This window comes from Cavia porcellus, unplaced genomic scaffold (assembly GCF_034190915.1).
Source record: "Cavia porcellus strain 051 isolate PalLab524CR breed Dunkin Hartley unplaced genomic scaffold, mCavPor4.1 scaffold_1, whole genome shotgun sequence".
Classification (NCBI taxonomy): Eukaryota; Metazoa; Chordata; class Mammalia; order Rodentia; family Caviidae; genus Cavia; species Cavia porcellus.
The window spans coordinates 46,131,376-46,142,893 of NW_026947484.1; the positions used below are offsets into that span (position 1 = coordinate 46,131,376).

General features: G+C 38.1%; 1 long non-coding RNA gene across 1 annotated transcript; it reads left to right on the plus strand.

Annotated features, from left to right (window-relative positions):
- The first annotated feature begins 152 nt into the window (after positions 1-152).
- On the plus strand, positions 153-8,538 carry LOC134475772 (uncharacterized). The gene is made up of 2 exons (XR_010047011.1): positions 153-634; positions 1,085-8,538. It is a non-coding gene; the product is annotated as an uncharacterized LOC134475772 (long non-coding RNA).
- Positions 8,539-11,518: the final 2,980 nt, after the last annotated feature.

Genomic DNA, 11,518 nt, shown 5'->3' on the forward strand with positions numbered 1-11,518 from the left:
CCAGGGACCGCCCCCTCCTGCCCTTCTAGCCCCGCCCCACCCGGGAGCCGAGCTTATTGGAGGGCGGGCGCCAGAGCGCAGTTCTCATTGGCCACATGCCTTGTCTGTCTCTTTTCATCCGCAGGCCACCGGGGGTTTGGTGAAGTCTGAGGAGGGGCAGATTCTTTGCTCTCTAGCTCGCTCGCGGCTGCAGGATCTCGGGAGGGGGCCGACGTGCGGAGACTAGAGGGGGGTTCAGGAAGGAGGAATTAGGCGGGATGACTCATCCCTTACCCCGCTTCCTTCCGACCTGCGAAGTAGTCACCCAGGAACAGGGACCGTGAGAACCTCCTCCCCGCCGCGAGTGGGCTGGCGGAGGGGGGCGGATGCTTCTAGTCAGCCGCGAGCCTTCGGCTCCACCGAGGGCGGAGCAGCGCAGCGGTGGACGCCCCTTCTCCGCTGCCCCGGGCGACCCCAGCCGCACGGCGTCGCCCTCTCCGAGAAGCCGGAGCCCCGAGCGCCCCCACCTGGAGCCAGACAGCGCTGGGCGGGAGTCGTGGAGAGAGCCTCAAAACCTCCTGCTTCAGCCCAACGCCGCATCTCCAGAAGGGGGTTAATAATCGCGACTTCCTGGCGTGGCATGAGATTTAGCGAGGTAACTAGTATAAAGGTTCTGCATTAGTCGAAATCGATGCCACCTTCATTTCAGGCTCCGAACCCCCAGCCCATCCTCGTATCCCCACCGTCCTCGCGGTTGCTGCCTCCAAAGCTGTAGCCTCATCCCTTGCTTAGCTGAGCTTCCCAAGGTCTGCAGCAACGTGCGTTGAGTCCAGGCAGGTCGAGTCTGCCTATTCTGGGTGCCTGTCGTTTGGTAACTAGCTCTGAATGAATTACTGTATGGCTGCGGAGTCTACGTTTGTCTGCAAACAATATTATTGTCACGTGCCCTGAACATCGATCCAGCACCAGCATGGGGGTTTCTTTCTGTTTCCTCTTGTGAGGGGTGTGTGGTGCTGCTGATGGTGGTGGTGAATGTTTGGGGATGTATTCCAGTGTGAGCCCTTACGTATTAAGTAATCTTCATCTCTCTCTCTCTTCCCCCCAGGTGTCGCTGGAGATGACACTTGTCAGCAAAACCATTGATACAGTGACAGAAAAAAAAAATCATTGAATCGAGTGACATGCTAAAGTAGTAACTTATTGGAAATAGTACATGGCTGACTTTTGCTGAGTGATTCATACAGGCAGTGACAAAAATTATTTCCAAATTCTGAGAAAATTTTCCAAATTACTATCTCCCAGAAAAGGTAACTTGTTTACATGCAGCAACATAATTTAGAATCACTATATTGCCTAGGGAAGAAAATGGACTTTCTGTAGTCTTATCAGTGGAGAAACGGAACAATAAGCAAGATGATTTTTCCAACGCCTTTTTTTTGCTGTAAGGGGGGAAAATCCTAATTTTTATTTAAAATGTGTTAATCACAAATGCTTCGCAGTTTACTTTTAACCTGGCTGATAATTAGTTGAGACCAGAGCACTCAAAAGTGTATGTTGTTGATTTAAGGACATACACTTTTTTCAAACATGGTTGAGATGTTATCTGTACTTTGCAAGACGCGTCTAATTTATGGGTTCCAAGAGAATTTTCTCATACCAGGTAGTTAATTACTGAGAAACTTTTAGGAAGAAGTGTCACTACCATTGTAAGTTACTATCTTTTCATGATTTTTGTATGGATTTGGCTGCAAATCATAGTGACTAGGCCAGTGAAGTAAGGAATTGAATTTGGACTTTGTCACAGTGTATACTGTGCATGCTAAGAGGCCTGCATCTCAGCGGAAAGCTTAAGCTTAGTTCAAAGGAAAGGCAGGTGGTATGATACAGTGTGGGGTACACAGACCTCCGTACAGTACAGATTCAGCACAGTATAGATTCCTGTACACAAAAGTCTGGAAGGAGTGCTTGCCCTCAAGAACTACTAGGAAATATCCTGAGGTGACTTGTTAAGGTCTACTGATCAGGAGTTAACTAAATCACTCATCCCTAGGAGAGCTTAGAAAGAATGTCATTTATTGAGAATTCACCCTGTTATAGGCAGCAGGTTTATTTACTTGTATGCATTAGTTGGTCCAAGCCCTGTATCATCATTTTTCAGGTTAATGACTTGATAAGAAAATACACTTGAGTAAGTACTAAAGGTCCAATATTGGTGAGACTGGGATTTCAGGTGCATGAAATTTTGTTGCTTTTTTTCATTCATTTATTGAATGTAGTCTTCTACCTCTGTCAGTTTTTTTATGTGACAAATACCTTCCAAATGAGCATGGTTAACTTCTGTGCTGTTCTGCTTTATTTTTCTTACATTCACTTCTCTAAAATATTTGAATAGGCACTTGAAGATTTTCCTCTTATGGTGTACCATTAGGCTATAGTGTCTGTACTTTAAAGTCCCCAGTGAAGTATCTTTAAAACAGAATGAGTATCAGGATGTAATTGATGATATTATAGAGGTACTATCCCATTGGGGTAATATTTTCTTTTATCCAGCTGCTGATCGATCTATCGATGAGGATGGTTAGCCTTGTAATTTCATCATTCCTCCTGTGATTTTGGATGTTCTCATTTGGGTAAAATGCCTGATTAGCCTCTGAAACTTACTATTCACCTAAATGGTGTTTTCTCAGTAGTAAGTCAAGCAAATTTAAAATATACCAGTATGCTTTGTTGGTATATTTTTGTTTAAAAAAAAAGCTTGCCATTTTCCAATGAAACATGAAAGATATCTTTCCATTTTTCACCATTAATTGACACAACAGTCTCTAAACCTAAAGAATGAGCACGGAGGATTCTCACTCTTATTATTTCTCTACATTGTTTTCTAACCCCACCTCTTCTTTTTTGTAGGGGGTAAAGTCAATGCAAGGAGTTGATCGTAGGCTTTGACGTTTTAAAATTCTCTGACCCCCCCACAACACTTTTTACTTGGTTAATGATTAAGGGTCTGACTAAATGTGTTTTATAAAAACTGAATCATTTGAAAAATGTTGGGTGTGATGTTTCTGTTTTCAAAAGAAATTATGAAGAACCCTCTTTATGGCACAATTTAGCTCAGTAATTTAGGTTTTATATTTTAAATATTCTATATTATCTTTTTAAAACATTTATGTTTATATTCTTTGATAATTTATTTAGTTTAGTATTGATAATTTAACCCAAGATTTGCACTGGGCTACATCCCAAACCTTTAAAAAAATTTTTTTTGTTTGTTTGTTTGGAATAAGATCTCACTAAGTTCTCGGTATTTTAAATCATGTGATTATTTCTACTGGAAGGTGACTTTATATAAATTCTACAGTATTTCTGTCAATAATATAAACTAGTATTTTGGGAAGGGTTGAGAATCTGAGAAAATGAAGAAGATAGATAGAAGAACTAAGATAAGACAGGAGGTAAATATATCCAAGAGATCAAATTTAAGATTACTAAGAATTTTAGAATATGAAAAGAAATGTATAGGTAGAACTGTAATTGAGAAAATAATTTCTCTGAACCAAAAAAAAAAAAAAAAAGATAAAAGAGTTTTTAGAACTATAGGTGACATTTATGAAAAATGACCCAGGCATATACAGATCAATGTGAAGAAAAGAACATCATACAATACCCTAGGCAGAAAAAAAAAAAACCCACAACTTACTTATAAAGAAAAAAAGAATCAGATTGACATTAGACTTCTTTATGCCACGTTGAAAATGTGAAGTAAATTCTACATTGAGAAGTCAGCCTATCTTAGTCCATTTCGTGCTGCTGTAACACAATGACATTGACTGAGTAATTTATAACAAGCAGAAATATATTGGCTGATAATTCTGAGGGCTGGGAAGTCGAGATCAAGGTACCAGAGTCTGGTGCAAGCTTCTTTCTGAATCGTTCCATTGGGAAAGGCAAAGAGAGCAAGAGAGCTGGTAACTCAATCTTTATAGGGAACCCATTTCTGCTAAAATGGGACTATTCAACCCATGACGGTAGTGCTTCCATGATCCCAAAATCTCTTAAGATTTCTCCTTCCATACTTCTCTGTACTAGGGGCCAAGTTCCCCAGCACATCAACTCTGAGGGACACATTTGTACCACAGCACACCCTATGCATTTTCTAGCCAACCAAGAGGTAACTTATTTGCCAGGTAAGAAAGATATTTGCAAGAACTTAGAGAACGTAGGAATTACTTATTCCACATGAGAAAAATGCAACTGAAGAAAAAAATGAATCTTGAGAGAGTCCTCAGGCTGGCTTAGGAGAGAATGGGGAATTACAAGCGTCCTAATTATCTGATACTGGGAAAAAAAATGAAATGGGAAAGGAAAAGCAGGAAACAGAATGTTTTGGTTAGAGGCATGATTTTGGTATTTTTTCTTACCTAATAGTAAATCAGTACATATATTATGAGCTCTGGGAAAGGAAATATAACTTTTAATATAGCAGAAAGTACAGTATTGCTTGCAAATTAACAACCATTGGAAAAATGCTTTAAATGTAGAAGAAATGGATACTTCCTGGCAAAATATGTAACTGAATTAACCTCTCAAAAGTAAAAGATTATGGGAATTTGATCATTTAGATTATTATTGAAAAGGACAGATGAATTCTAGTTAAATTTTTACAAATAATTAGTTTTAGAGTTAGGAATGTAGCTTGGTGATAAAGTGCATAACTATGACTGGGGTATATATGGACCCAGTGTACAGGGCCCTAGATTGGATCCCTGGGGGCTAGTAAGAAATTTAATTTTAATGTTACTGAAAGAATTTAAAGAAAAAATAACGTTCCACAGTCCACTAATAATGCTATCATAATTTCACTAATAAAATCTGATTATATAATTAGTAAAGAACCTAATGAATAAACCCAAACTATTAGGTTCAAAAATGTTAAATTGAATATCAGCAAAAAGGTATTAGCATGGTATCAAGATTCATGAGCTATGACCAAGTAAGGATATTTTTTAGGATAGCAAGTATGGTAGAGGATCAGGAAAACTATCACAATGCATTATATGAAAGATTAAAGACATCCCAGGGTTTCTACTAGATGAAAATTTCCAGACTTAAGCACACAGAAGAGGAACCCAAACATAGTCCATGGTATCTGTGACTTGAGGCAACAGGGGAGTGGATTTTGAGAAGTCCAGGAAAGGAAGTATTCGTAGGGAGGGAAAGGATAGACAGAGTGAGTGTTCTGATATGGTGGGGGGAGTTTGCTTGTGTCCTGGAACACAATTTGTGCATGTGGGGTGAATCCCTGCCAGGTTGGGCAATAATAACTTCTAAAGAAAAGACAATTACTGGAAGTAATGCTCAGAGCAACATAGGACTGGGAATCATTCATATTTCCTTCAACCAGAATGAAGGTAACTCATGAAATATATAAAAATCAGTTGAGTATTCTCTTGGTGCTGAGACAAAATACCTGATACACAAAGTTAAAGGAGGGAAGGTTTATTTTAGTTTACAGTTTGTAGAGGTTTCAGTCCACAGTTGAGTTGGCTCCATGGCAGGGTGACATGGCAGAGAGACATGCGGAGGAGGAACAGTTCATGACAAGCAAGGGCAGGAAGTAGCAGGCAGTCAGCCTTTTGAACTCTTACTACATCTGGGCTACAGGCTTTCTGGATGGTGTCCCACTAGGGTGGGCCTTCCCATTATCCACACCCAGAATGTGCTGAAATAATCAGTGGTCTAATCTAGTACCACACACCCTAGCTCCAGCCGCCTCTAAAAAGCCCTGCCTATGAGCATACAAGGCGTTGGGGGCACATCTAGATGCATTACATAACGGCATCTATTTCTACTAGGTATGCACAATTAACAATCCATAATTTTAAAATATAACATTTTAATAGCATCAAAAAAGCTTGGTTGGAATTAACAAGATAATGTAAAAGATCAGTACACTGAAAACTATAAAAAGTGTACAGAATAAAGGTATTTCCATCAGATGTTGTGGACTGAGAAAAATAAGATTCATAGGAATATATACAAGATAATTTTTATAGGTTTTGGGGGACTGATGATGCTTCCCCTTAAAGTACTATTTATGTACATATGTTTGCATAGAGCTACATGAAAATGTAGAAATCTATTAAAGCATAACAAGCTGGAAACCATGGTTACTTGGAAAGGTCAGGGGATGAGTGATAGGTAGCAGTGGAGGGGAAGATGGAAGCTATTAAAAACATACCGTTTCTACTTCCCTAGATACAGGATATTCTACTCTTAATAAACTAATGAGTGACTATACATTCTATACAAACACATATACACATATCTGTTTTTTGCTTATTCTAATATACTGTCAAATGTAAAAGAGCAAGTACAGGTGAATGTGTGCATTATGATTCTCTTTGTTAAAAAACACACAACCCACCCCAACCCCTAGGTAGAAACATACTTGTATTTATATGAATGTACAAGAAAGGCTGTCAGGATACTGTGTCATTAGTATTGCTTCTGATTGGGGTTGGAGAAAAGAGGCAGATGATTATCTTTATGCATTTTGACTAGGTTGTTGCACTTTTTATAATAAGCATGGTTATGAATTTGTTATAATTTGAAAATACCTGATCAAAAGGAATTTTAAATTAATTTCTGAAGGATTATGAACACCCCTTTGGGATTCACATTTTCCCTAATCATTGTTTAATATTTCATCTCATGTTTCTAATTTTAAAATTCTACATTATGAATGCTATTAAACTGTTAGTCCAATTTGTATTGTGATTCTTTCTTCATTAAAAATGATACCTATTTTCTTTGTAAGCCTCCCGGTATAGCTTCCACATTCTTTCTAATATTCTCTGGAGCTGTCTTCCTGGTAACTTTCTCTACATTCTGTAAAATTTCAAATATTTTCTTTTCTTTTAAAACGAAACTAGTTTGCTAGAAAAATAAACTCGTTGGCAGAATCTTTTTATTGTGAGTGTTCGATAAATGTTGCCCCAGGCTCTTCTATAATCTTTAAATCCATGCTCAAAGTCAGAAGTTATTTGCCCCACAATTTCATTTTGATTTAACTGTTACCACTTTTGTTAATGCTGGAAGACACAGTATATAGAACGTTTTCTCTTAGGATTTTGAAATTGAAAAACTGAAAGATTGGACAGGTTAGTTGGGTGAGGAGATTGGGTAAAAATGTCATGAGATGTCCTAAGAGGCCAGATTACCCAATACAGTTATGTGGAAGCCAAACTTTCAAGGACTGTGTTAGATGTGGTAGACATTACTGGTGCTTAACAATGTCTAATCGGCTAATCTTTTTCTCTTTTGTGGGTAGTTCTTGCCCACAAAAATGTATGTAGAAGTGATACATTATTTTCTGAGATAGTAAAAATCCCCTAAACAATGTTACAGAGCTTTTTGAGCTGTAAGGTCAAAGCTGTTTGGGTGTTTGAAGCTCTACATGGAGGACATTTATCAGAACTATTGGGTCATGTAATGCTTAGTCTTAATTGTGCGAACTGGATTGTTTGTTAGCTTGGGAATTGTCTAGGAGACTCATAATACTTCTAAATGTGTCTAGATGAATCATGGAGGCATGATCTTGGGTGATATACACAGTTCCTGTCCCTTCCTTTTTGGTACTGTTCCCCTGCTCTGTTTCTTGGCTGCCATAGCTGAACATCTTTGCTCCACCATATCCTTCTGCCATATTTTTTTCCATTGGAACTGCCTGACCATGGACTAATTGTCTGAAACTGTGAACGAAGCTAAACCTGTCCTCCTTTCCACTGTGGGTGTTGAGTATTGTGCCACAGTGGCAGGAAAGCTGACTAGTCCAAGCCACTATCTGAATAACAATAAAGGAGAAATTAACTTGTTACATTAAGCCAGAGATTGGAGGGTTGTATATTACTGTAAGGTAGTGTTATGATTTGGATCGGAAACATCCCTTGAAGGGCTTATGTTTTCAGAGGTGGGGCTTTAAAGTAATTATATTACCGAGATGCTAACTTCATTAAAATTTAATCCACAGATGGGTTCATAGTTGAATGGGCGGCTAGGAAGTGGGACCTAATTGGAGGAAGCAGGTCACTAGGAGCAGCCCTTTGGGCGATATATCCTATCTCCAGTTCCTTCCTCACTCTGGTCTTTTTATTATCTGCTTCCTAGCTCTCATGAACTAAGCTGCTTTCCTCTACCATGCTGTTTTTGACTTAGAATCAGCCAACCATGGACTAAACCCTCTGAAATTATGAGCCCAAATAACACTTTTCTTCATTAAATTGTGTATGTCAGGTTCATCAGGTAAAGAGCACGGTGAGAGAATTTGTTCCAGCAACAGAAGGGTGACTGACTAATACACATAGCCTAGCCTAACCTGACTAATAGAGTAGTAAAGAGACGTGAAGGAAGAAGTGGGCAGAGAAAAGCCATGAATGTGGCTCTGAATAGTTTGTTAATTTTAGTTCCCATCAGGCTTGGTATTACTTTGGTTTCTCTACATGCATGCTACAGAACCTATCAGTATCTTTACAATAAACTTAAATTTGTCTTTTTTGATTAGTTTGTTTGCTCTTTTTCCTTATAATCAAGATAAATATCAAATTATTTAGTCATATCTCAACCATTTACATACTGAGATTTCCATTGCAGCAGATACTGTTTGTGCCTTGACCATTTTTTCTTAACGTATGCTTCTTTATGCTAAGGGTCATTTAGTACAAAAATCATGTGAGTCTTTTAGGGATTTTTTTAGTTAAAGAAGAAAACTCAGTTCACATGCGGGGAAAGTCAGAACTTCCAAGGAAATAGTGCTGCTGTGTGAGGATGTCAAGGATAAATATCTAGGTTTCTTATCTTTTTGTTGTTGTGATAATTTTGAGGCAGATCCCACATTGTAACCCCGAGTTCTCCAGTGGGATGATAATGTCTTTAAAAATGTCACTTCCTTCATGGTGCTCTTCAGAATTAGCTCCAAATAAAATACTTGCACTTAAATTCATGTCTCAGGATATACTTGGAGAAATACAAAGAAGAGGAACATTTTAGGGGGATGGTACAAATGCATGTTGGAACTTAATGTGAGTCTTGAGTCCTTTGAGGATGTGGAGTAAAAGGAACTCTCATTTATCACTGTTGGAATTTAAAAAATAACGGATTGGCCATTTCTTACAAAGTCTTAATGATTTGGCAGTCATGCTGTTTGGTATTTATGCAAATGAATTGAAAATGTATGTCCACATAACAACCTATACATAAGTTGTCTTAGTCTATTTGGGCTACTACCAGAAATGTATTTCTTATAGGAGTGGAAACTGGGGAAGACCAAGATCAGTGTGCCAAAAGCTTCATTGTTTGATGAGAGCTCTCATGTGACAAAGGGATGAATAAGCTCTCGGAGATCTCTCACAAAAGGTCATTAATCCCATTTATGAGGGCTCCAAACTTGTGGTCTGATCACTTCCTGAAGGTTCCATCTCCTGGTAATGTCACTTTGGGGATGAGGATTTCAACCTCAAAACTTTAGGAGGACACAAATATTGAAATAATAGCATAAATGTTTATAGATGTTTTATTAATAACTATGATACTTGCTATCCTTCAGTAATTGAATGAATAACCATTTTTGCAGTACGACAGAGTATTTTTCATTGATGCAAAAGAAATGAACTACCACATCACAAGAAGGTATGAAGGAACCTTCCGCGCATGTTGCTAAGTGAAAGTAGCTCATTATCTCAGTGCTCTTTAATTTCTAGTTCTTGAGATAGAACATTTTGGTTTTGTTGTTTGAAATTGTTTCTCCTTTTTAATGTAGGATTTTTTCCATGCTATTAACTTCCTTTGTAGTACTTTTTTTTGCTGTATTCAGTAAGTTTTAATGTGTCTTCATTTTCATTTGCCTCAAATTATTTTCTAACTTTCTTCTTACAATATTGAGAGGTAATGGAGAAAAGCATCTTTATTTTTTTAGTGCAAAATCTAGGATTTAAATCTTGTGACTTCTTTAGGATTGTATAGCATAGAACAGAGCCAGGATGTTAAGACAAGATTTCTGACACGTGGCTCAGTAATCTTTCTGCTACACTGAGTTCATAGAAAAGAATACAATCATTTTAAAAATTTTTAAAACATGTTCATGAGGTGAAGAGCAAGATGAGAGAATTTTTAAAGACCATAAACTTCAATAGAAGGGTCATAGATGGACCGATTCTTTCAATAAAGAGTCAAAGTACTGATCACTGTTCTGGAATTTTATCTGCCAGGATTGTGCAAGCTGTCTCCTTGTACAGTTCTTGAGCCTGTATGGGCACCAAGTTTGCAATTCCTAAGAATGTAAACTTGGTGGTTGTTTGTGTCCGCATGGTTCTGCAGATCTCTCACTTCAGTACGTACATTGTAATTCTGAGAAGAGGGAAAAAGAAGGAGTGGAGCAGAGGAGAAAAAGAAAAGGGAGATGAGAAAGAGGAAGAGAAAGAAGGGGAGGAGGAGGAGGAAGAGAATAGTCCTCTGGTCTCCACTGAGTAAAAATGTTTCTCATTACTTTCCCCCCAGCTTGCTGAAAATAGGATGGGCCCTGAGTCCACTTAGTATTTCGTGTCCTGTACATGTTCTTTCAATAAATAAAAGATCAGAATTACTAGCTAAGTGACATTGTAACAAGATAGAGTTAAACTCATTCCAGGAAGGGACGCTGCTAAGACATGACTAGCTGTTTTATTATTAATTTCTGTGCTTTGCTAAAGACATCCTTATTCAATTTGTCAACCAGAAAATATCTATTTAGGCCATAAAATAAAATCTAAGTTTAATGCAACAAAATGTTAATTTGACAATTTAAGCAGAGAAAGAGACCACCAGCATGCTGCTTTGTTTTTCATTAACACTTTGACATATTTGAGGTCATTTGTTTCTCCCAACACTAGTGAATTTGTCACTGTAGGGAAATTCAGGCCTGGAGAGTTACGTAGTGGGCGGGGGCTCATCCCCTGCCCTGAAGGATGCTCAGAGCATATACTGGTTTATCTAAATCAGTGTGACAAGGGCATATTTGGTTGCCATATCTTTTAGTAAATATTTTTGGTATTGTACTATGTAACACTGTCTTAGTTTTATCAGTATTTATTGGGTAGTTAAGTAGTAAGTCAAGGTACTAAATTTTTAAAGATGGCTAATATTTACTACTCCGTATTTCTTTCTTTCATGTGACTAATGGATACTGTGTTAGGATACCTTGATGAAGATTTTTTTTGGATAGTTTTATTTCACTGCTGATTTTTAAACCCCAGCTGGTTTTGTTTTACTGACCTTTTGGCTTCTGATGAGGACCCGAACAAGCCAGTTTGTTTTTCCTCCAAAACTCTCCATGTACATTTCCTTCAATCAGGCAGTTTCATAGTTCAATAAAAAACATTTGTTGCTTATTTATGAGCTACTTGAGGAAGCCACCTTTGCCCTTGTGGAGTTAATATTTGTTTTGACAGAATAAGACAAAAGCTGTTCATGATATAACACTGTGAATTCCAAGAAATGGGTACATTTA